This window comes from Oryctolagus cuniculus, chromosome 4 (genome assembly GCF_051225735.1).
Source record: "Oryctolagus cuniculus isolate XC-2025 breed Fujian yellow rabbit chromosome 4, ASM5122573v1, whole genome shotgun sequence".
NCBI lineage: Eukaryota > Metazoa > Chordata > Mammalia > Lagomorpha > Leporidae > Oryctolagus > Oryctolagus cuniculus.
Window position 1 is genome coordinate 86638525 of NC_142870.1, and position 27310 is coordinate 86665834.

Sequence of the window (27310 nt, forward strand, 5' to 3'; positions counted from 1 at the left end):
GTTTTTAGCTCATAAAAGACCAGATGTATCTGAAGGTAGTAGGCAAAGTGACTTTAGTAAAAAGAGGCAATTCCAACTCTGCCAGAAAAGGCAGAGCAAGAAAAGAAGAAAACAATCTGATATGACACCTCTAAAAGCATTAGGGCCACCTAGTGAAGAGACTGGAAGGCATACATATTTCAGCAGATCCAGAGAACATTGCAGTACAGGACAATGTGGGTATTTATCTCAGCAATCCTGGCATGTTAAGATTAGATTTTGTTCAATGTGGTACATCATGTAAAGCACAGAAATGTATAGTACATTTCAGGAAGCATTGTGGGCAAGAAAGTTGCTGTTTTTATGAACTTAAAGAAAAAAAAAATCTCAACCCACTGTGAACAGTCATCCAGAATAGCAGCTGTTCCATGAATATACTTGAGGCTTTCTGTGGTTGGTACACACTGGGATCCTCTGTTAACTGAAGTGCAGTGACCTTGGACATGGGACTTTGTCTCTCTGTAGCCTTAGAGTTCTCTTCTGTGGAATGATTATAATAACATCTGCCCTCAGGAGTATTCCGTAGATTCAATAAGATTACCTTTGTAAACTATTTCACATTGTGTCTGCCAAATAGTGTCTATTTAATAATTATGGCAATTATTCATTTCAAACCTTCTCTGAACAAGAAAATACATTCGAAGCTGAATAATACCAAGAATTACAGATCGCACATCAATTTTTATGATCCTACATTGTTAAATGTTTTCTTCTTGGATACTCTGAAATATATTACATGAACAAAAAGACTGTCAACATAAGGTAGATTGTGCCATACTCCTGAGGTAGATGTTACTGAATTTTGTAGGGATAATTCTTGGCTTAGGGGACAATGTGTTGTTTTGTGCATAGTAGGTTGGTTGGTTAACAGTATTCTTGGTCTCTACACACAGATGCTAGTAGTACCTCCCCTACCCCAGTTATAACCACTATAAATAATTCCAGACATCGCTGAATGTCCCTGGAAAGAAAATTAATCCTGATTAATAACTACTGTATTAGAAAAACAAATGTGTAAATACACAGTATATAATTTTAAGCAGTAGTCACAACTCAATACTATTTTAAAAAATTCTTGTCTCTTTGTTCTATGACATTTGATGACATATATTTTCTTTATTGCAATTATCTCTGTGTGTTCATTTTCTCCCTGATAATTCAGAGGTTCCTTAGTGACAATGAAAGGAAAATGAGAAAGGATTGGGGTGGAACAGTATATGCCATGCAGGCTTTGGAGAATGAGGCCTCCCAGGTGAATTTCAGTCACTGATATTTTTTTTCTGTATGGCTTTAAATAAATCAGCATACATTTATTGTGCTCCTACCCTTTGAAAAGTCCTGTGCAGATACTGCAAGGGATAGAAATATTTTTTCTGAACCATCTTGATAAGGGAATTTTTTCCCTGATGTTTAACATTCCCTTTCTAGTCCCGTATCTCTGGAGCTAGTTAATTATCCCTCCAAACTCAAACAGCTTGTCTTTTCTTCTAGTTCTAGTAATCTTTTGCCCTAAAATCTTCATGCCCTGATTCACCTCTCTATCCTCCACCCCATCTCTATTGCATCACTATGCAGGGTTCCAAATATGATCATATTTCTGGCATGACTCAGACTCCAGATAAAGTTCCACTTCTGGTTGTCTCATTTAGAAAAAAATCAACTTCTTCTTTTAGCCTACGTTAGTATGGAACATTGGTCCATCTATTACTCAGTCGGTCTTCATTTTCAAAATTTAGACATAATTTTTGACTTTGTATCTTGCCCTTATGTAGGAGGATTTATCATTTATGATGAAATGATCAGCTAGTAACAGATATCTGAAATAATGGTGACAATTTAAATAGAATTAATTTTCTCTTAACAAAGAAGCCAAGTACAGTGGTGCTATGGTTTCATCAGTTTCTCAGTTTTCCTTTGTCTTTTTCTTCTATTACTATTGTGTAGCTTTCATGCTCAAGGTTAATTCATGGTCAAAAGATGTCTGACCTTCTTTTGTATCTCCAATCATCATATCTGCATTTAGCCATAGACATGTAAGGGGAGAGAGATTGAGAACAATGTGGGCAAGCGGAGGGCTTGTCAATGGAGTATTCACACTTTCCCTAAGAACCTCTTAGAATAGTTTTGTTTAAATTTTGACACGTATCTACAGGGTGTCTGGAATATGCATCTGGGCACATTTCTGCTGTCAACAATGTAAGGAATGTGTTAGAAAAGAAGTGAGACTAGATATTGGTCATATAGCAGATATTTACACACAAGAGAGAGTTTTAGAGACATTCATGTCATTGATGTTATGTGCACTAACCATGAAGCGTAACTTCAATAAGAGACTTCATATTCTGTACAGCAAATATTTCTTATTATATAATACTGAGTTATTACTCATAACATTTGTTCTTGGTACCTAAGTGCAGAGTTGGAAGGATTATTTATCATGGCACCTGAGAAAGAGTTGGAAAAATAACATTCCTCTGAAAAGTAAAAGATGTGATCAACCAATCAAATGGGCTACTTTTTTCTCTACTGACCTGATTAGCCAGGGGTTTTTGCACATAGTTAGAGCTTATTAGGTGGGCATCATGAGGACAATCTTGTCCATATGGAAGCCATGAATAGGTTTGACATGCAAAGGGAGGAATGGCATTCAGATCTGTCAAGTTAGGCAGGGTGGTGTGAACTATGTGCAGGAGGGCTCTGTTCTGCTTCACCTTACCATTACCTTGCTCTGTCACTTGTTTTCAATAACTCTCTTAGGCTACATTTTCCTTCTATAAAATGGAAATATTTTGTCTTTTTTCTGAGGTGTACCAAATGGCTGCCAATGGCAAGATACTATGGTAAGAGCCAGCGCCGCCACTCACTAGGCTAATCCTCCGCCTTGCAGCGCCAGCACACCAGGTTCTAGTCCCAGTCGGGGCGCCAGATTCTGTCCCGGTTGCCCCTCTTCCAGGCCAGCTCTCTGCTGTGGCCAGGGAGTGCAGTGGAGGATGACCCAAGTCCTTGGGCCCTGCACCCCATGGGAGACCAGGAAAAGCACCTGGATCCTGCCATTGGATCAGTGCGGTGCGCCGGCCGCAACGCGCTGGCCGCAGCGGCCATTGGAGGGTGAACCAATGGCAAAGGAAGACCTTTCTCTCTGTCTCTCTCACTGGCCACTCTGCCTGTCAAAAAAATAAAATAAAATAAAATAAAGACACTATGGTAAGGCAGAGCTATTGCAAGTTCTAAATGAAGTATTGTACAGAAAAACATGTAAATTTCAAATGCTACTGTGTTATTGATATTGAATTTATTACTTTTACTATTTAGATCCATATCATATTTTAGCCATTTTGGGCAACAAGTAAACTCTGTTTCTCCAAACAACCAATAAGCAATCAAATTTCTTGAAAAGAAATCCTGTGTGATATTGCAACTACATATAACCAATTAATACTAATTAGAGGAGACCTAGAAAGCACAGTCAGATAACCTCTACTTTGTTCCCAGTCTTCCACTTGAGCCACCAAGTTCCTAAAAACTTCCCACCACCAGACCTAAAATTTTTGGGTAACATACCTTATATTTTTATCTCCTTATGCAATGGCAAAATCCCGAGGTCTTTGTTGTATATTTGTTATACAGCATTGAATATTTGTTAAGTCTGAATGGCACCATCATCTTAAGAAGTCCAAAATGAGGAGTAGATATTGAAAGCAAATGGTTTTATTTATTTATTTTGGGTTAATGAAATTTTAATCCATTGTCTTCTTCTTTTTTTTCATTGTCTTTTTCTTAATTAGTAATGATTTGCATCAGGGTTTTCTTCCAGGGCACACAGGAACTAATTAGAATATTTTTAATAATCCATATCTGTACTGTCTTTCCAGAAGGCCACAGAGTTCTGTAAGAGAAAAATAATTCTTTGGCTTGTATTGTAAGAGGAGATAACACGTACTTGAGGTGGCACGTGAGCTTGGCTTTGACAGGTTTTGTGGACATGGAAAGTGAGTTGGGTGAGCATTATGGGAAGAATCCACTAAGATAGGAACCATAGAAACTCACAGGGGTGACTGGGGAAATGTGAGAGGACTTTTGTTAAGCACCCGAAACAAGTAGTCTAAACTCTTTAGAAACATGACTTGTGACTTATTACCTATCCCCACACCTAGGGTCGTGGTGATGACAGAGACTTGGTAATTATCAAACTGAAGTGCAATCAGTTCTAAGCCAAATTCAAAGATTGTAGGGAGATGGATGTATCCACCACCCTCTCCCCATAATCATCACTCTTGAATGTGACATGGACATCCCATAAGAGCATTTTATAATTCCTTTTGTTGGTTCATCGAAATCTGATGTTATAGAATGGCTAATATTATGCTCTTAGATTACATCTTCTCAAGTCACCAGTGGATTCTTCAATGTCCCTTTCAGTAGCCCTGAGAAGTGGTGACTGTGCATGTCAGTATAAATCTCCTATTCATACCTGAATAGTCCATTCTACCTCTTGTCAGCAAAGTAACCTCTTCATTATCCCCCCTGCCCATAAGAAGAGTTATTGTGCAGACTTCAGGGGGTACAACATATAATTTGAGGTTAGGATTGATATCTTATATGAATTGGCAAAATAAATCTGTCAAGAAAATGATTCACAAACTTTATCAGACACCACAGGATTTGTTAAAATACAGATTGCTGTGCCTCATCCCCAGCATTTTTGATTTGGTAGATTTGAGAACAGGGTGTGAGAATTTGCGTTTCTCACACGTTCCCATATGACACCCATGCTGTTGATGTGAGGACCATGCTTTGAGAGTCATTTATTAAAGATATTCTAAAGCCAACAGCAAATAAACTCCTTCTCTGGCAAAAGTTGGGGAATGAAACATAGGAAGGATGTTTCACTTGATGGCCTCTGAGATAGTTTGGCTTTCTCCGAGCAATGTTTTCTTTCAGCAATATCTGAGCCCTCTCAGACTTGATCTCACTATTCTGGCTGAAAGAACCATTTTTTTTTTTGATAGGCAGAGTGGCCAGTGAGAGAGAGAGAGAGAGAGAGAGAGAAAGGTTTTCCTTTGCCGTTGGTTCACCCTCCAATGGCCGCCACGGCTGGCACGCTGCAGCTGGCGCACCACGCTGATCCGAAGGCAGGAGCCAGGTGCTTCTCCTGGTCTCCCAGGGGGTGCAGGGCCCAAGCACCTGGGCCATCCTCCACTGCACTCCCTGGCCACAGCAGAGAGCTGGCCTGGAAGAGGGGCAACTGGGACAGAATCCGGCGCCCCGACCGAGACTAGAACCCGGTGTTCTGGTGCCACGAGGCGGAGGATTAGCCTATTGAGCCATGGCACTGGCCCTGAAAGAACCATTTTTCTCAGTAAATGTTTCACTCTAACCCATCGGAACCATTGTCATGTTCTTTTCCCATTGGCATGCTTCCCTTCCCATGTTCACCTGAAATACTTCTAGCTCTTCAAGTTCATGCCAAATTCTACACGCTCTCTCTGATTATCACAAACAGAATGAATTGTTCAAATGTGTTTCTGAAACACCTTGCTTAGATTTTTATGTCACACTTACAGTGTTTACCCATGTGATGCAATTTGTCTTACCCACCTCAATCTCTCCTGGAAGTGAAAAGATTAGAAATTCCAGAGGAAGGGATTTGGTGGGATTTGGTTTTCCCTGGCATCTAGCAAAGTGTCTGACACAGGGTAGGTGCTTGGTAAATATTTCTTGAAGACATAAATGAGTATTTCTGTTCTCACTTAGCCATGTCCTGTGCATGAAGTAATAGTACCTGAGGGAGGAGTTTCATTAATTTAAAAGAAAAATGAAGCTGAATTGAGTTCTACAAACTAATAATTGCATCTGTGCACTACAGTTTTAAGTGACCAGACCTCAGGGAGAACGCTAAGCCTTCTATTCTAGCCTCTGTTTAATTTCAAAAATCCCAATTCAGAGATGTCTCAAGAAATAAGTGAGGTACTATATTAGAGTGCCTTGACAAGCTGTAAATACCATATAAATGTGAATATAATGCTAATTGCTTCAAGTTTTTATGTGTAACAAAAGTATGTACTTCTTCCAGAATTACCCAACATAAAAGAGGTCTCAACACCTTTTGTCCAATAATAATGTGCTGCTATCAATGTTTTATTGGTCCATAAAATTGTTGCTTTATAAGAGAAATATATGATTTTTGTTTTATGTTTTGTCTTCAAAGGGGAGAAAAAAGGATGGGAGTCTTCTATTGAGACGTGGTTCTATTATTTGTCATCTACAATTAACTATCACCCAACTCCCCTTACAATTTTCTGTAATGTGAAACAGGTCCTGGACTGACTGGCTGTGAGAACTGGAAGGCCCTCAGTGATACTCTCTGGGGCAGGCATTTTATGGGGCAGGAACAGCAATTCAGAAAAGTTACCTGCCATGTTCATACAACTAACTGGTCAACACCCAGTTCATTACATAGAAACTTCCACCTTAGAGGCTGCAATGAATAGTAATGAACCAAAGTTCAATGTTCTACTTGTTCTCCAGTCCCAAGACCAATGTTTTTGGCATCTCAGTTGACCCAAGAAATATCCATATTTTGTGTGTTAAGGGATTGTGTTTGAATTTACCATTTTAGTACCAAGTAGTTTTCTGTGTCTATGAATATAAAGGACAGAGATAAACAGACTTTATTTGAAAACTCTATTTTTGCTGTCTAGTTCCTCACCTTCCTGAAGACTTGAGCTATTCACACAGAAATAAATTTAATTTAACATCTTATTGATTGTTCAGGATCAAATGTTGTTTATATTTTCTGAATAAAAATAAGAATATGTAATCTGATGATAGGATGTAATATATAAAGTAAAAATTGTCCAATTACACATATATTAATATACCACAAATCATTTTATCTTAGATTTTAAAAAATTACCCCTTAAATTGTTATTTCATTCTTTTGCCATAAATACTTCAGTTTCATGGAAAAATTTTATGGAAATGTTTATATGCTAGGAACTGTGCTAATCATTAATAACACAAAGTTGAACACTACATAGGACTTGTTTAGAAGAATCTTAAATGATAATAAAAATGTATTCAAAAACAAATTGTGAGCATAATGTATAAGAAATGCAACAAAGGGGCAAATAGGTATAGGGTTGGCACATGCACAAGGGAGTGGGCAGTTGTTTGGGTGGCTCAGGAAAGCTCATACAGATGGGAACTGTCATTCAGAATGAGTAGGAGTTCATCAGAAGTGGGAACTAGGAGAAGGGATGGCAGTTCCAGCAGCGGAAATAGCAGGTACAAAGGCATGCAGAGATGAAGCAGTATGGCATAGTCAAGTAGAGATAAGTCAGTGATAGCTCTGGAATACAGACTTTGGGTAAGTTGGTTGTAGAAACTGATGATGAAAAAAGAAATAAGGGTAAGTTTCTACAAGACCCTTTAAGGGCCATTAAAATATTTGAACTTTATTCTGCAGTCAAAAATGTTTTGAGAGTGTATAATTTTAGAAATGTGTAATATGGTCAGATTTATACATAAAAAAGATATTTTGCTGCATTTGTTGCTTCCCACATGACTCTCTTTGGTTCCTCTTCTTTGTGATTGATAATGGAATTGAAGATGGTTTCCTACAATGAGCTATGCAAGAGAAGGAATAGGTTTGCATTTCACCAAGTTATCAAAGAAAATGTATTTTCTTCAATAACAACTTTTTCCCCTGAAACTGCTAGTAAAAATGTAAGCAGTGGGATATACCACAGAATAGCCTTAAGCTACGTTTTTCAGACTATTATGTTAAAAATTCATAAGTGAAAAGAGTCAAAGGAGACTTCAGTATAATTGTAGTAACATACAAAACTGAGGATATTTATGCAAACCAAAGCTATAATAATAAGAACACTAGATTATCAAAGCAATTTGTGAATTAAGAATTTAAACTTATTAAGCAGCAGAAATCTTATGGGGAAATTAATCAATAATGAGATCTACTGCATAGTCGGAAGGCCAGTCTCCTTCTGTCCATTGAGTAGGTGTTATCATTTGAGTTGCTTCCTACTGTGTAGAATCTGAGGTTTTGGCTTTAGGGATCAATCCATTGCTGATGGATGAAGTATAGATGAGATGGGTCTTGCTGGATCACAGAGATAAAGTTTTCACTGTTGGGATGCTATCAGTTAAATCAGATAGTGGGCACTAAAAGGTATATTGCTTTGAAAACTGAGATAAGTAGAATTGGACAGGTCAGCTGAAAAGCCTTCAGCTTTGACATCAACCTTGTGTGGACTTTTAATATGATACAGTGATCCTTAAGATCTCAATTGCTCCCCCTCCCTACTTGACAGCATCTATTCTATCCTTCCAAAAATAGTAATGAGTAGACATAATACCAAGAGTGAGTCCATTGATCTAACTGAGTATCCATTTTGGAGATTATTTAGCTTTTTCTTTGACAAAAGTCCTACCTGCCTTCTAGGCCCATATTGTAATTTTAGTTTATGTCAGGTTGGTATCCAATTGAAAACCTTATTTCAAGAATCAATGATCCTACTTTCTGTAAACATTATTTTTTTCCAGCATTTTTTCCCTTCTATTGTTCCCTTTTGATTCCATTTCTTATTCTTTATATTTCTCCCATATTTTGGAACTCAGAGTAAAATCATGGATAAAATAATCATTATCAAAGCAATTATCATTCATGTAGGAAATAGTAATCTCATTGTAGAAGGGAAGCAATCAAAACTGGTGATATGATAGAATTTTAAAAATGATTTGTTTCTAGTAACAGGAAAGATCATTGATATGAGAATTTGAAATTCCAAGAGATTTTTAAAAATCTAAATATTCTTTGTCCCATAAGACCATGAAAAATTGAGACCTAAACAAGCACTGGGAACATATTCATCTCATGTATACCCACTGAGGGATATATGATATCTTAGGGCCTTGTTTTCTTTATGAATTATCAAAAATCAAGACAAATATCAACAAAACAAGCAAAATCAAATATTGTTTTCAAAATGCATTATTTTCAAAGCCACTAGTCAATTTTTATATAAGATAGAGTGTTTTGTTATATAATGACACATTATTCATTTGCTACCTGATATTTGTATATCGTTCTATCCTGTGACAATAAAAAATAGCAATAACGATAATGAAAGAATACTGTGTTGTATCAAAAATTTCCTGGATTGGTGTTAGAAGATTTGAATTGGAAAAAAATGGATATGCCTCCTACTAGAAGTATGAGTCTACACAAAATACTTTCCCCTGCTAAGCCTCATTCTGCCACTCTGTAAGGGGCTTATTTGTTTATTTATTTATTTATTTTGACAGGCTGAGTTAGACAGTGTGAGAGAGAGACAGAGAGTTATAGACAGTGAGAGAGAGACAGAGAGAAAGGTCTTCCTTCCGTTAGGTCACTCCCCCAGTGGCTGCTACGGCCTGCGCTGTGCTGATCCAAAGCCAGGAGCCGGGTACTTTCTCCCGGTTTCCCATGCGGGTGCAGGGACCCATGTAATTGGGCCATCCTCCACTGCCCCCCGGGCCAGAGCAGAGAGCTGGACTGGAAGAGGAGCAACCGGGACAGAATTCGGTGCCCCAACCAGGACTAGAACCCAGGGTGCTGGTAGAGGATTAGCCAAGTGAGCCATGGCGCCAGCCATGGACTTATTTTTATGCAGGACTCATTTCACAGAGTGGGGATATGAGGGTCAAATTTGTTAGCAGATGGGAAGACACTTTGAGATTTGCAATATATATGTATAAAATATATAAGTGGATGTGTACTTATGTATATATATATATATTTTCTATAAATATCCATAGTTTTTAAATGTCAAGCCATGTTCCCCAGGTTGATATAAATTCCAGGTAAACATCCATTCTTTGATTATCAACTGTCAATGGAAAACTTATACCAGGGGATTCCAATTCAATCCCATCAAAGTGGCATGTACCAATGCCATCTCACTAGTCCCAGTGATCAATTCCTATTCACAACTGATCCTAATGATAGGACTAAGAACCAAAGGGATCATATAAACAAGAATAGTGTCTGCAAATACTAGCTGATAGAATAAAAAAGGGAGAGAACGATCCAACATGGGAAGTGAGATACACAGCAGACCCATAGAATGGCAGATGTCCTAAACAGCACTCTGGCCTCAGAATCAGCCCTTAAGGCATGCACATCCGGCTGAAAAGCCCATGAGAGTATTTCAGGCATGGAAATCCAAGACACTCTGGGGGGGGGAGGGGGACTAAATGAAAGATCTCCGTGAGTGAGATCCCAGTGGAAAGAACGGGTCATCAAAGAAGGAGGTACCTTTCTCTGAAGGGAGGAGAGAACTTCCACTTTGACCATGGCCTTGTCTAAATATGATCAGAGTCGGTGAACTCAGGGGGATTCCATAGCCTTGGCAGCTCATGACAAGTGCCTAGGGTGATTACTGATGCCATAAACAAGAGTGTCAATTTGTTAAGTCAACAACAGGAGTCACTGTGCACTTACTCCTCATGTAGGATCTCTGTCCTTAGTGTGCTGTACATTGTGATTTAATGCTATAACTAGTACTCACACAGTATTTTTCACTTTATGTTTCTGTGTGGGAGCAAACTGTTGAAATCTTTACTTAATGTATGCTAAACTGATCTTCTGTATATAAAGAGAAACGAAAATGAATCTTGATGTGAATGGAAGGGGAGAGGGAGTGGGAAAGGGGAGGGTTGCAGGTGGGAGGGACGTTATGGGGGGGAAGCCATTGTAATCCATAAGCTGTACTTTGGAAATTTATATTCATTAAATAAAAGTTTAAAAAAAAAAAAGGAAAACTGAAAGATCAATGTCTACTTGTTTCTTAGCAGTTCCTGAATACTCAACATGATGAAGATTCAGCATCTTGATACGTCACTTAGTTTCTTAAATTTGAAATATATTAAAAATTCTAACCTCATTTGACTGTTTTCAAAATATTGGATGACTTTAAATCTCTTTCTATTATCTTGATGGAAATAAACTAATAGGTGAGTGCAAGAGAATAAACAGTACAAAATACATCTTCTGGTTCATTGATACATAAGTCATATGAGATAGACTCAAAGCCTCATTACAGCCTCATCTTGACTCTCATAATTCTGCCTCATTTTTGGTCTATTGATAATCATTCAGGACATGGATGAGACTACTTGATGGTACTTTTACAGGGAAGTAAATGACAATGTTTTATAAGATACATGAATTCTGTCATCTTTATGTATTTATGTGACAGATAAAGCTTTATCAGCATCTTCCCAGGTAAAAAATTATTCTTATGGAACTGAACTTCCAAAGTATTATTAAATACAGGCATAACTCACTCAGCCACAATTCATCAAAATTAATATCAGCTTTAAAAAGTTATTTCTAGCAAAATCCTATATAAGAAAGCAGTTTAAATCTACTTATCCATTTGTTGGATTGTCATCTGTTGAGACTTGCAAGGTAAGATCTCACAACATTAAAAAAATTAGTTTTGTTGACATATATTTCAAATATCATAAAGTGTACATTTTAAAATATGCAGTTCAATTATTTTTAGTATATTCATAAAGTTTTGTTTTCATTGCCACTGTCAATTTCCAGAAAATGTTCTGCAAAAGAAAAGCCTGTGTTAAGCAGTCATTCCCCACTGCTCTCTTCTTCCAGCCCCTGGCAACCATAATCTACTTTCTAACTCTAAAAATTTTCCTATTATGAACATACTACCATGGGATCATGCTAACCTTTTGAATATAGCTTCATTCACTGAACTTATTTTCAAGTTTCATCCATTTCATAATATTTATCAGTATTTTATTTATTGAATATTTATTGAATTGAATGTCTGAATGGCATTCCAATGTATGGGTATACCACACTTTATTTATTCCATGACATCTTTCTCACCAAAGTGCCTCATGGATTCCTCTTCCTATTTCCCAGAAGAGAATACTTTGTCTACAGAAATTAATCAAGAATAATGACTCTTATTTGTATTAATTGAAAAGAAAGGGTTCATTAACAGATACCATGCTGCCTTTAAAATAAAATCTAGTTTTATTTTTTAGGCTTTTCTTCCTCTGCCACTTTATTGTAGGTTGATCTCCTGTTTTCCACATGCTGCTGATTGATTGATGATTGATATTAGGTCACAAGCTATAGACTTTCCTTGGTGAACAGCTCTGATTAAACTCAGCCCTTCCTACCTCTTATCCCGGTTTTGTGCATTCTGTTCCAACCTCATTGAACCTCATTCAGGATCTTGAATACAAAAGTCTTCCCAATCTGAAGGTCTTCACATATGCTGTGCCCATATGTGGAGTATTTGTCACCTAACTAACCCCTTAACAGGCTTTAGGTCTTAGTGTAAATGTCCCACAATTCAGGGAGGCTCAGACCAACCCCTCCTGCCCTAGTCTTGATTTTATGTCCTCTATTATTCTTTTTAATTGCTCTCTGTTTTTCCCCTCCAGTACTTCATATCCTTTGTAATTGTGAATTTGTGTGATCTAAAATACATTTCCAACAGATCGTTGGCTCCTAGAGGGCTGAAATTTTTTTAAAAATCGTATTTTATTAACTGTCACATCCCAAGCATCTAAAATAGTTCCTGGCACACAATAAGCATTCGATAAATATTTGTTAAACAAACAATTGGCTTTAATTACCACCTGTGCTCTGCTGACTCCCTACTCAGCATCTCTCTCCTAGACCTGTCTCACCCTTCATTCTGCTCTGTGCTGCCTTTCTGACATCTCTATCTGAATGTTTTGCACGTACACCAAAGTCAGCAGTTCTAAAACTGGGCTCATTATCTTTACTCTCCAACTATGTTTTGAGCTCTGTTTATTGGCTTCAAACTCTTATTATCTAATTCAGAAATCTGAACATCACTTTAGATTCTTTTCTTTCTTTAGCCCTTCATATCTAATTGGTCATAAGGTTCATTTGATTCAATGTCTTAAACATTTCTTTAGTACATTTTTTATTTCCATTGCCACCACCATATTTCAAGTACTTATTTTCTCTGTTGTGTGGTTCTGATCTCTCTCTCTCTCTCTCACTCTCTCTCTCCGTTCTGATCTTTTAAAATCCAGATTTCACACCACTGTGAACATTTTTTAAAAGATTTATTTATTTTATTTGCAAGGCAGAGTTACAGAGAGACAAAGGCAGAGGCAAAAAGAGAGAGGTCTTCCATCTGCTGATTCACTCCCCAGATGGCTGTAATGGCCGGAGCTGCGTTGATCCGAAGCCAGGAGTCAGAAGGTTCTTCCTGGTCTCCCATGCGGGTGCAAGGGCCCAAGCAGTTGGGCCATCTTCTACTGCTTTCCCAGACCCTAGCAGAGAGCTGGATTGGAAGTGGAGCAGCTGGGACTCAAACTGGTGCCTGCTATGCCACAGTGCCGGCCTTACCACTAGAACCTGTGAACTTTCTAACTCTGGTATTTGGCCATGACACTCCTTTACTCTGGAAACTTAAGCAGTAATGATCTGCTTCCTACACGTAAAGACCCAACTCCATTGCATGGTCAGAAAGCCTCCAGTACCTCGAGATTCTGCAGTAGCTATGCATCACTGATTCCAGTCATGCCAGATAGCTTTTAGTCCCCCAAAATGTGCTATTTTAAAAGCAGTGTTCCTTCACTCAGCTCTCCAGGAAACCCACTTTGTCTTACCTGATTAGCAAATCATAGACATTCTTTAAGATACTGCCTAAATACCATATATTCCTTAAATATTTGGCTAATTGTCCTTAGAAGACGTAGTGTTCCTTCCTATATGCTCAATGACACCTATCGGAATAATAGTTTGTACCCCAATGATGTAATTGTTGTGGTATATTTCTCTGATATTTGAAATGAGCAAAAACTCTGTTCTCTGAGGGCCTTGGATTCAGATAACGGCAGACTTTGCATTTAGTAGAGTACTTGACATACATTAAATATTGACTTAATATTAATTATTAATTATAGTAATTTAAATAGCAGAAGTGACTATAGTGTGCTAAGGTTAGGACAACCACTGACATTTGGTGTCAAGATGTGTTGACTCAATGATTGAATAAAAGTTTATTTGGCTTTTGGTGAATCATGAGCAAGCTATAATAAAATAAATTAGGGGCAAACAGAAGTTATGAGCTGGGTCCAGAAAGGTAGATGCAAAAATATGGATGAACAAGATGCAGCAATAGTGGCTTTAGTATGAGGTGGTTGAAGAGGGGACTGGGTGAATTGGGCTCTTCTTCACCCCAACTCTGCAAAAAGCCCAATCTGAGCATTTTATAGAAGTCATACAAGAGGCCATAGGGCCTGAGGTATGCCTTAGGTTACTTAATGAAGTTAATGGTTTCTTCTAAAAATATATGTACATGACAGTAAGGGGGCAAAGTGCCCAAGCGTATATTGACATTTTGCAATGTATATGACCAACTAAAAGTATCATGAAGGGAGACATTATAATGAAATGGGAAGATTATGGCATAAAATTGCAGAAGACTGAGGTTGTAATACTGGGTAAGTTGCTTTGCCTCTTAGGCGCCCATGTTTTAAGTGCAAGACTAGGAATTTGGCCTGGCAAGTTCCCTAGGTTTCTGTAAGCTTAAAAGTTCTGAAATTACTTGATTTATTCTTCAAGTAGGTTTTAGTGATTCCTGAGGAATAAAACTCCCAAGAAATCAAGATCCATCAATTTTATGAGAGCTAAATAATGTTATTTAGTATTTTATAGGAACTCAACTTTTTTATCTTTAATTTTTTCATCAAAATTGGGATATCCACAAACCTCTTCTATAATAATCTTTTAAATTGTTTAAAAATACAGTCTAGCAGCCAGAAGTATAAATTATTCACAATCTTTTTACCCATGTAAAATAGCGAAAGCTAAAAGGATGAGTGGATAGAAATAAGTTCCACCGGAAAATAGACACCAATAAAGTTCATTAGGAATTCCTAGGAGCTGAGCCTTGAAGGACATGAGTAAGAAAAGTCAGAGGAAAGAATGTCATATCATTAAGTAAGAACAAGGAAGTAAAAATACAATGTGGCTGGCTTTGGGCTGGGATGAAGAGCAAAGAATTCTATTTACATGAAGGATAGCTGATCTTACATTTTGGTAAGATTAAAAATGTAGGTTGAGACCACATTGCAGGCAATTTGGATCTGTACATAATCTTTACGTGAGAGATTCACATTGGACAAAAATCCCCTTTGGTGGTAGTTTACTCACTGATTAAGTTAACTGGATTACATGATCTGTAATAGTTCATCCAATCATAATGTTCCTTAATTTTAAAATTTTACAGTATGCCAGGATCAGTAACTGATATCTAATCAGTTATTCTAGCTATCTAGGGAGAGGGAGAGAGGTGAATATAGATCCTAGATCTATCTACCCATTTAACTATTTATCCATCTATCTTTAATGTGACTCAACTGTTATAAGAAGATTGAAAGAGTAAAGAATTTCCTTGGTAATTTAAGATCTAATTTTCGATTGTTTTAAAAATGATTGTCAACTAGTAAGAACATGTAAGTGATAGTCTTACTATATCATTTAGTGTTAAAAAAAAAATAAAAGGAAAGAGAAAAAGTGTGCTCCAGCTAGATTAGGCAGAACACTGTCAAACTCTTCATCACCTGCTTACAAGTGCTGGCACAGGGGCAGGAAGCAGTGATATGCTCCATCATTTCCTTAGGGTACAAGTAATTGGCCCATCAAAGTAGATTTCATGGCAAGTGCTATGCAGACTTCAGATTAACATTTAATTGGAAATTCTTTTTTCCTTGGTTACTATCAGAATTATTCAAAATCTTTCCTCAAAAAGAAAAAGGAAGTTCTTATTTGTAAGGGATGCTATTACTGTATTATAGGTTTGGAGTCTTAAAAACCATGTTTTCTTTTGTTAATTTTTATTATTTATTTATTTTTTATTTTTTATTTATTTGACAGAGACAGTGAGAGAGAGACAGAGAGAAAGGTCTTCCATTGGTTTACCCCCAAAATGGCCGCTAGGCCAGAGCTACGCCAATCCGAAGCCAGGAACCAGGTGCTTCCTCCTGGTCTCCCATGTGGGTTCAGGGGCCCAAGCACTTGGGCCATCCTCCACTGCCTTCCTGGGCCACAGCAGAGAGCTGGACTGGAAGAGGATCAACAGGGACTAGAACCTGGCGCCCATGTGGAATGCCGGCACCACAGGCAGAGGATTAACCAAGTGAGCCATGGTGCTGGCCCCTAATTTTTATTATTTAAAGATTTTATTTATTTATTTGAGAGGTAGGGTTACAGACAGTGAGAAGGAGAAACAGAGAGAAAGGTCTTTCATCTGCTGGTTCACTCCCCAAGTGGCCACAATGACCAGAGCTGAGCCAATCCAAAGCCAGGAGCTAGGAGCTTCTTCCAGGTCTCCCATGTGGGTACAAGGGCCCAAGCACCTGGACCATCTTCTACTGCTTTCCCAGGCCATAGCAGAGAGCTGGATTGGAAGAGGAGCAGCTAGGACTAGAACCAGTGCCCATATGGGATGCCACAGGCAGACGATTAACCTATTGTGCCACAGTGCCGGCCCCAAAACCTTGTGTTTTCAATAAGCCATATATGCCCATGGTACAAAATTTAAACATTCCTGTTGGCGAAACAGAGACAAAAATCCTTTCTGCATATCCTTCCAAAAATAATCATGCAGAAAAAAAGATTCTTGTTTCCGTAGTATCACCCCTGATTGCATTTTTGGCTTTCCTAACATCAGGGTGACGTGTTCCAAAGTTCAGTTACAGTGCCATCCTCCCAGAAGCAGCTGGGTTCTGGATCAGGGTGCACGTCTTAGGCATATGGAGAATGCTTGGAGGAACATTCCCTGAATTCTTTGTGCCTTAGTTTCCCCCTTTTTAAAGCAGAAATAGCAGTTCATTCCAAGGACATTTTGTGTAATTTTTGTAAGAAATTAATGAAATAGTGGATGTGAACATGGCTTGAACTGTAAAGACCTATGTAACTATGATTTGGGAAGAAGGTGTTTGTTATTGAGAAGTAGGAAAAATCTTCAGTCATTTGATATACTCAAATAATCTCATGGATATAGACACAAAATACACACAAATATGAATAAAATTTTGAGTATCTTGAATTTATAAACAAAGGATAATCTATCTGCAGACACTTATACATATCACTTACATCTTGAGTTAAATAATTTATAGTAGGAGTCAACAAACTTCTCTGGTAAAGAATCAGATTTCAAATATTTTAGGCTTTTGAACTCTATGATTTTATTGCCACCACTCCCTCTGTCATTGTAGCATGAAAGCTGCCATACAGAATATGTAAACCACTTAACATGGCTGTGTTTCAATAAAACTATTTATGGCTACCAAAATTGAAATTTCCTTATAATTTTCAGCTACCAGAAGTTTCACGCTTTTATTTTAAACTCTTTAAAAATGTAAAAAAATATTTTAAATTCAACCCATACAAAAATGGGCTATTGGCCAGATTTGACTCACAGACCCTAGTTGGCTACTACTAGTATAGAACAATGTGTTTAAACAAAATGAACTTTTACCAATCCAAATTTTTATTTGCTTAAGTTTTTTATATTTTCTATGTAAATATGATCTGATTGTGTGAAAGGGGGCAAACCACGTTATCATCTGAGTCTTGCTTTTCCTCCTGTAATAGGGGACATAACATTTGGTCATCTCTCTCTTTTTTCCAGTTTTAAGATTTTAATTTATTATTTTATAACTTTTTATTTATATAAGATGAACAGATTTCATGTATTTCATATATGTACATATAGAGTTAGGAACATAATATTTCCCACGCTACCCTCCCTCCTGTCCTTGTTCCTACCCTCCCTCCTCCTTCCTTTCTTACCCTTTAATTTTTGCAAAGACATATTTTCAGTATATTTTATAATCAGAAGATTAACCCTCTACTAAGTAAAGAATTCAATAAATAGTAAGAAGAAAAAAAATCACTGTTCCTCAACAGTAAAGAGAAAAGGGCTATATACAATAATCATTTTCGTTTCTTTTTTTTTTCTTTTTTTTGACAGGCAGAGTGGATAGTGAGAGAGACAGAGAGAAAGGTCTTCCTTTGCCATTGGTTCACCCTCCAATGGCCACTGTAGCTGGTGCGCTGCGGCCCGCGCACCGCGCTGATCCGATGGCAAGAGCCAGGTGCTTCTCCTGGTCTCCCATGGGGTGCAGGGCCCAAGCACTTGGGCCATCCTCCACTGCCTTCCCGGGCCACAGCAGAGAGCTGGCCTGGAAGAGGGGCAACCGGGAAAGAATCTGGCGCTCCAACCAGGACTAGAACCCGGTGTGCTGGCGCCGTAAGGTGGAGGATTAGCCTAGTGAGCCGCGGTGCCGGCCTTTTTTTTTTTTTTTTTTCCTTTTTCTTTCTTTCTTTTTTTTTTTTTAACTTTTATGTAATGAATATAAATTTCCAAAGTACAGCTTATGGATCACAATGGCTCCCCCCCCCCCATAACTTCTCTCCCACCCGCAATCCTCCCCTTTCCCTCTCCCTCCCCCCTTCCATTCACATCAAGATTCATTTTCAATTCTCTTTATATACAGAAGATCAGTTTAGCATATATTAAGTAAAGATTTCAACAGTTTGCACCCACATAGAAACACAAAGTGAAAAATACTGTTTGAGTACTAGTTATAGCATTAAATCACAATGTACAGCACATTAAGGACAGAGATCCTACATGAGGAGTAAGTGCACAGTGACTCCTGTTGTTGGCTTAACAAATTGACACTCTTGTTTGTGGCATCAGTAATCACCCTAGGCTCTTGTCATGAGTTGCCAAGGCTATGGAAGCCTTTTGAGTTCACCAATTCTGATCATATTTAGACAAGGTTGTAGTCAAAGTGGAAGTTCTCTCAGGCAGAGTGGACAGTGAGAGAGAGAGAGACAAAGAGAAAGGCCTTCCTTTTTGCTGTTGGTTCACCCTCCAATGGCTACCTCAGCCGGTGCACTGTGCTGATCCGAAGCCAGGAGCCAGGTGCTTCTCCTGGTCTCCCATGGGGTGCAGGGCCCAAGCACTTGGGCCATCCTCCACTGCCTTCCCGGGCCACAGCAGAGAGCTGGCCTGGAAGAGGGGCAACCAGGACAGAATCCGGCGCCCCGACCAGGACTAGAACCCGATGTGCTGGCGCTGCAGGAGGAGGATTAGCTTATTGAGCTGTGGCGCCAGCCAATAATCATTTTGAAAATGTCAGTTTCACCCAGTCAACCCAGATGCCCATCAACCGATGACTGGATAAAGAAAACGTGGTAATATACACTGTGGAATACTACTCAGCCATAAACAAAGAATGAAATCCTGTCTTTCACAACAAAATGGATGCAACTGGAGACCATTATACTTAGTGAAATAAGCCATTCCCCAAAAGACAAATGCCATATAGTTTCCCTGATCTGTGATAATTAATAGAGTACAAGAATATAATGTGTGTATGTGTATAGTCATCTCTTATGAGCTTTCTTTTGCCAACATTTTGTGATTTAATGGCTAACCTCCTTCAGCAGGAATCCCAAATACAGACCAACTTTATTAACTATAGCTCCAAGTTTTACATAAGATCTCTAGATTTATTCATTCTACATATCTGCTACTTTATAATCTCTGACCTACATTCCCCCTTTCTCACCTCCACCTATAGTAACCACTTTTTAATTCTCTCTTTATATTTGTCTTTTTTTAAAAAAAAGATTCTACATGTAAGATCCTGTAATATTTTTCTTTCTGTCTCCATTTTATTTCACTTAGCTTAACGTCCTGTAGGTCTTCCACATTGTAGCAAATGTTGAAATCTCCTTTGTTTTTAAGGATGAGTAATAGTGCATTGCATATACTTAACTACAGTGTCTGTGTCTGTTCACCCATTAGTGGACACCTGAATTGTTTCTGTATCTTGGCTATTGTTAATAATACTGTAATGAATATGGGAGTGCAGATTTCTGTATGACATTGTAATTTCATTTCCTTTGGGTGTACACCCAGAAGGATTGCTGATAGTTTTACTTTTGACTTCTTTAGGAAACACCATAATTTTTTCCATAATGACCACATATCTACATTTTCACCAACATTGGACAAGGGTTGACTTTCTCCACACCCATGCCAACATGTATTATCTCTTAGCTTTTTGATAACATCCATCACAATGAGTGTGGAATTGATCCCTCATTGTGGTTTTGATTTGCCTTTCCCTGATGATTTATGATGTTGAGCTCCTTTTGTTGTATATACCTATTGGCATTTTTATATCTTCTTTGAAAAAATGTCTTTTCAGGACCTTTGTCCATTTCTTAATCACATTTTGTTTTTCTACTATTGAGTTATATGAGTTCTTTATCATATTTTGTATGTCAACCTCTTCTCATATATATGATTTCCAATTTTTTTCCTGTTCAGTAGGTGGCTATTTCAGTTTGCTGATTATTTTCTTTGCTGTGTAGAGCCTTTAAATGCACTATCAGAGGTTGATTTCTGCATCTTGCTGAGTTCAATTTACTTTGCTACTCCAATTTCTTGGTATTAAATTAGGTGTTTAGGATGTGCATTAATTCTTCATCTGGGTCTTACTTGGGACACTGCCATTTTATAACAGCCCTGCCCACTGAATCTGACTGCCTTATTTCTGTGGGATTTTTCCTATTCAATACTCCCACGATTGTGGGCTGTAAGTCATAGTAAATGATCACATCTATACAACAGGGAACTAATACCTACCTTGTGGGCATGTACTAAAATTTAACTAGTTAATGCTTCTAAAGAACTTACAAATTGGTGAGTAAAATGCATTATTCAATTGTTAGGAGCTATTATTATTTATTATTTCCTCCAGTATTTCCCAGTAGGTGTTTTGCTATTAGGATATAATGGCAATGATTTTGAAACGAGCTGGCATTTGTGTTTATTTGCAGAAGGCATGAGGGTGCAGGTCAAATTTCAGTGAAGTATTGTCCTCCCTCTCTGTAACTCATTAGGTACACACCTACTCTCTCCTTCTCTTAGATGTTAATGCCATTTATCAAAATTGAATAGTAAAAAAACATTTAAAAAATTGAATAGTAATACCCATATTGAGCTAAAGAATTTTTAACTAAGATCATCTGACTTAGTAACATAGCTATGCTTATAATTTTACTGATGCTAAAGATATATATATGTATGCATATATTTAGAAAGAAGAAATAATAAGTTGTAGTGTTGTAGTTAACAATTTATTAATGAATAATTGACCTTTTATTTTAGTCAACATTGGTGATGTGGTTATAAGCCATTGGAGAAAAACTGTAAGTCACTCTTTCATAATATAAAAATGAGCTAAGAAAGATAATTTTTAAAATTATGTATTTTATTTATTTTCTTTTTATTTGAAAGACAAAGAAACCAAGACAGAGATCTCCCATTCTTAGGTTCACTCCCTAAATACATGTAACAGCCAAGGCTGGGCCAGGCCAAAGCCAGGAGCCCAGAACTCAATGAATCCTCCTGGGGTGTGCTTTAGCAGGAACCTAGAATTGGAAGCAGGGTCAAGGCTAGAACCCAGATATTCAAATATGGTATACAAATTTCTTAAGCAGTGTGTTAGCAGCTGTGTCACACACCACTCTATCATTTTTAGATGTCATGCCATTTAATGCCACCTGAAAAATGTGAAAGCCAGCCAGCACGTTATAGTAGAAAGAACACTGAGACTCTGCTTTTCCCATTCTTAGCAAGTTTCGTCTCATTCTGGGCCTCACACCCCATATCAAATTGGACTGTATAATTCATTTGCAAACTGCAGTCCTCAGAATTCAAGGCTTAGAGCAGATGCTTCAGAGTTTCTACCAATACTTAAATAATTTTCAACAAACACTGAAGATTTTTAAGCTTGAGGATCCCATTTATTATTTTCTCCTCATATGTTTTAAGATTTCTTTAAAATTTGCTTCTGAAGGGTTCAACTACTTAGAAAAAAAATTCACTCTGTGATCCAAATACCCCTTCCAGCTCTGGTTTCCTATGATCTTTATTTCAAAAGATGATAGCATTACATATTCATGTGCACACATACACACACAACTAGTAAAAATGGTCTTTGAAGATTTCAGTTGTAGGCTGTAGGAAAAATTTAATTCTTGAGGCTTATGGACTATATAAGCCTTGTTAAGTAAATAAAAATTCAATAAACAAATAAATAGCATTTGAAAGGCACCCACTGTGAAACTGCTACTGGAATGATTGGCAAATTACCTGCCAAGATTTTTTCTCTGTGTCTTACTCCCTGCTAAATATTAGATGTAACCAAGTTGTCACTTCCAGAATCTCTGGAATCACTTAGTCATGTCCATGTGGCTCAACTGGGAAAGAACTGTACCATGTCTGCTAAAGTGCCTAATGTCCTGGAGAGTGACTTAAGGCACAGAGCAGAATGGAACTTGGGAATTTGTGCTAAATTAGCACTTTCCATTTCATGAGGTAGAGGCTTTACAAATGCCAGTTCCAATGTTTTTCTCTCCCCTCTATGGAAATTTCATAGTTCTGATCCAAGGAAATTATTTTAGAAGCAGATGCTAGAAGCTGGGCTTGCATCTTTCAGCAGCTTCATAGAAGAAAGTGGTAGACATTCACACACACACACACACACACACCTATGTGCCCGATTTCTGTACAACCATGTTATCATTTAGTAAATAAAATATTAAAGAAAGAGCAAATGTTTAGAAATGTATATCAAACTGTATTGCAGTGATAATCCTTGATCTTGTGTGCTCTGCCTTGAAAAATGACAGCATCCTTAGTACTTTGGATGACACATGAAGCTGCATATCTGAAAGCAAAGCTTTGCAGGGTGTTGTAGGCAATGTCTGTCATTTGAGAAGATGAATTCAATGGCAGTGTGACAAGGCATGTCTATGTCTGCTACTATTAGTGGGCCTTAAATTTTGAGTGACTGGTACAACACAGAGGATCCTTTGCCTGATACTTTCCCCCATGAAATGCATGTGGTGTTCTTTGCACATGCAAATGGTCCTAGGCAGTTTGATGAAACGGCAAGCCTGTCACTGACGAGTCTAGCCTCCCCTGTGCATCTCAATGTCCTCATATGTAATGTGTGGAAGTTGTGCAAGAAGACATTTAAGGGTTCTCTTAGCACAAAAATACCTATTATTAGATATAGCCAAATCTAAACAGTTTTGGCTTAATTTGTCTTTAATTCTTCTCAACATAATTATTATGACTATTGACCCTCCATTGTCACTATACTAAGAGCTTTAGTCTCATTAAATCTTAAGTTTTACCATGAGGGAAAGGCATTTGGCCTAGCACTTAAGACAGTGATTGGGACACTTACATGCCATATCAGAGTGCATGGGTTTGAGTCTTGGCTGCATTCTCAACCCCCAGCTTCCTAATAATGCAGATGGTGGGAAATAGAGGTGATGGCTCAATTATTGCCACCCAGATGCCCACATGGGAGGCCTGGATTGAGTTCTGGCTCCCTGCTTCAATCTGACCCAGCTTGTTATTGGGGGCGTTTTGGGAAGTAAATCACCAGAATGGGAGTTCATTCTCTATATCTCTGCATTTAAAATTAGTTAATTAATTGATTAAAATTAAGATACAAATCCTTATACTACACTTGATCTTAGCCAAAAGGCCGAGAAGCGGTAAATCCTTATACTTAAAACAACTTAAAACAAATTTTACTGTGACTTCCTGAGGGTAGCGTTATCCCACTTAACACAGGAGGGGAAGGAGACATGAAGCAAGAAGTTCTACTCTCTGAAAGGAACAGTTAGCCAGTAACAGAGGGCAAACTTAAACCCAGGCATTCTGACTTCAGAGTCCAAAATGCCTTCTCAGTGCCATATTGCCTCCAGATATTTGAAGTTCTGTACTAGGGGTGCCAGGGACCTCAAAGACAAGTATGACATAGTTTTTACCTTCCACTTGCATTTAAGCTGAAAAGCAATGTGAATGAAAGCATTAAGAGAAATGCCAGGCAACTTGTGCATTGGTGGCCACAGAGAGGTGCAGAATGTGGCTATTATGGGAGTCTGAAGCAGAGGGCAATAGGAACTTGGCACTCCTGAAGAGTCATTATAAAACAAGCCAAAAAGCACTGTCAGCATTCAGGAAGATTTCCATTTCCTTGTCCAGAGAAATAGGAGCAGGGTAGAGATGCCATGAAAAGAATAAAGGGAACACCTACTTATCAGCTGTGTTCTCAGACATCTCATTTGACTAAGCTGATACTTAAATGCTGGTTTGCCAGGTAATTTTGTGCAACCCAGTTGGTCTCTGGCTTCTTCCCACCTCCTTTCTCCTCACCTCCGTAATCAGTAACATGTTCATCATTGCCATTGCCCTTTCCTCTCTCTGCCTTCCCTAACACCCTCGCCACTCTATACCCTTCTACTTTCAATTTAGGATTATACAAGTATGGACTATTAGACTTTGCATCCCTGATAACATCTTTGTTATTCTTCAGGGTGTCTGAGTCACTAGGGAGAAGTCTGCTAAAGACGCTTCTGACCAGCATGGCTAAGATAGCTCCTGGCAGGGAAGGACTCAACAGGCAGAGTAGCCAATAACTATGACTCTTCCTCTTTTGCTGCACTCATTCTAGCACACGCCTACTTACCTATACTCATTTTCAGACCAGCCAAGTTCATATCCCCAACTCATGAGGAAAAGTAGGAACAAAGATGTTACATGTCCCTTGGAAGAGATTTATGAACCCATCTGTGAATAGTAGACTTGTACAGCTTTCAACATGAAGAAATGGCAATGTTTTATGTCTTTTATTGAAATTTTTGCCATGTGATCCAATAGAACTTTCTGCAATGATGGGAATGTTCTGTGAATGCAATATCACAGTAGCCACTGGTCACATGTGACCTTTGAACACCTGAAATGTGGAACTTGACATGAGAGTGAGAAAATGAATTTAAAGTTTTATTGATTTCAAACTAATTTAAATTTAAGTAACACATGACACTAGTGGCTACCATATTTGACTAAGTAAGTATGGATCAAAGTATCCAAATATTCAAAACTGACAGTCTAGGAGGATCTAGTGTTCATACTATATGAAACTGTATGACAAATCAGTGTTTTCCTGGTCATATAATATATTCTATAAAGTGATTCTTTGTGCATGATTGTACTTAAACGGAAAGGTCCTGAGTATTTCAAGAATTTAAATTTTATGATTATTTATTATAGGTGCATATGTGCCATTTATCCTTTAGAGGTTAGCATCAGTCCAGGAATCTTCCTCAGTAGGGTGCCAGGTAGCCAGAAGCAGTAGATTGAATGCACTAAAAGACAGAAATCTTACTATCATTGAGGTGCCAGGGACAAAATGTTGTAGTGTATTTTGATAAATACATCTTCAGCTAAGACTCAATGACTAGATGATCTTCAAGAACTTATCATGAGATTGTATGACTGTATCAATTAAGACAATTAGTTCTATATCTAGTTCACCATCCTTTATAGAAATCAAGGAGAGAAACCGTCTTTGTTTCAATAAGAGATGCTAAATGGATGACACTCCATTGCTTCCAACAAACTTCCACTCCCCATATAAATAAGAACAAGAAAGCAAAACTATGCAATAAAATTTTTAAATAATCACTTTATTGCTTTCAATAATATCAAATATCTGGCTATTCTCTTTTGTTTTCAACTTAATATATGCACAGCCTCAGGCTAAGTCACGACCATTATAAAAATACATTAAGGTCAAGCACTGCTAGGTGCTGGCTTCCCTAGGGATTCAATGCCAAGTTATTAAGGTTTGTAAAGTGACATAGCAAAATTAATGGGGCTTTCCTGGGCTGTACTAAAGCAGTAATGCAAGTGATACGGTCATCAATGTTAGCATCAGAATGTATATGTTTAAATCTATAAGGATTTTAGTGATTTGGCAGTGATTTTTAAACCACAAACAGGCTTGACCAATGGAAGATGAGTTATGAGTCAGGATGAACTTGAAAAAATTTGAGTACTCTAAACACTGAAACAGAGGCCACATGACTTGGACAGCTCCTAAAATCATATAATAACTCTGAATTTTTTTAAACTATAAGAATATCTTCTAATTATTGTGATTATAGTAATAGATCACAGTATTTTGAAAAACAATTTTCATATTTTATTATGAATTTAAATTATTTATTCATTTTAAATCTTCACAGTTCTTTCCTTTTAAATATGTAAACACATATTTAATTAATTTCAACTAATTTAAATTTATAGTCACTTAAATATATAAAGTCATCCATTAATTTATCAGTGATTTATTATATACCTTCTTGGCACAAAATGTGGTGCCATAGATACTCTCAGAAATGGTAAGAGATGACCCTCCTTTTCTAAGAATTTGTTTTCTATTTTTGAAGCCAGGTTTTGTGTGTGTGTATGTGAGTGTGTGTGTGTGTGTATACATGCATGTATGAATATATGTATACTTGTACATGTGTATGTATGCATTTGTGTACAGTGATTCCTTGATATCAGAAGGAGATTGGTTGTAGAATCCCTACCGATTCCAAATCTGCAAATGTCCAAGTTCATATATAAAATGGTGAGGTATTTGTATATAATCTGTGCATATCTTCATATATTTTAAAATCATTTTTAGATCATTTTTAATACCCAATGCAATGCAGTTACTATGTAAATAATCCTTATCCTGCATTATTCAGTAGAGATACATTCTTCTGAATATCTTTGAACCATGGTTATTTAAATCTACAAGTGCAGAACCCACAGATATACAGGGCAAACTGTATGTATATGGACATTTATATGCATGCATGTATAAAAGGGAGGGAGGAAGGAAGGAAGTGGAGGGAGAGGCAAAGGAAGGGAAAAAGGAATAGGAGGACTAAAACAAAGGAGAGAAAAGAAAAAAAGGAAGGAAGAATAAACCAGGAGGAAAATTTCAATTTAAAGCAAAGAGGCACTACTATGGGACTTGAGATAATAGAGTGATTTATACCTTCCCCAAGCCTTTAGGGATGAATTTGGATTAAACATATTTAGAGTCAAAGGAAGACATTTCAGGGGAAGAAACAAGGAAACAAAGTTATACCAAGGTGGAACCAGATGAGGCACTTATTTAACTGATCTTGATTAACCATAAATGTGCTTAAAGATATTTTGAAAAGTGGGAGAGGTTACTGAAAATGATGATGGGATGTCAAACTGAAATATCATGAGCATAACTTTGAGCTCTC

The 27310-nt window shown here is 37.6% G+C and overlaps 1 protein-coding gene and 1 pseudogene across 1 annotated transcript in view; one reads left to right on the plus strand and one right to left on the minus strand.

Annotated features, from left to right (window-relative positions):
• FGF12 (fibroblast growth factor 12) overlaps window positions 1–27310 on the plus strand; it is a 596324-nt gene that overhangs the window by 65105 nt on the left and 503909 nt on the right. The window lies entirely within an intron of this gene.
• LOC127483002 (U2 spliceosomal RNA) lies at window positions 23600–23730 on the minus strand (annotated as a pseudogene).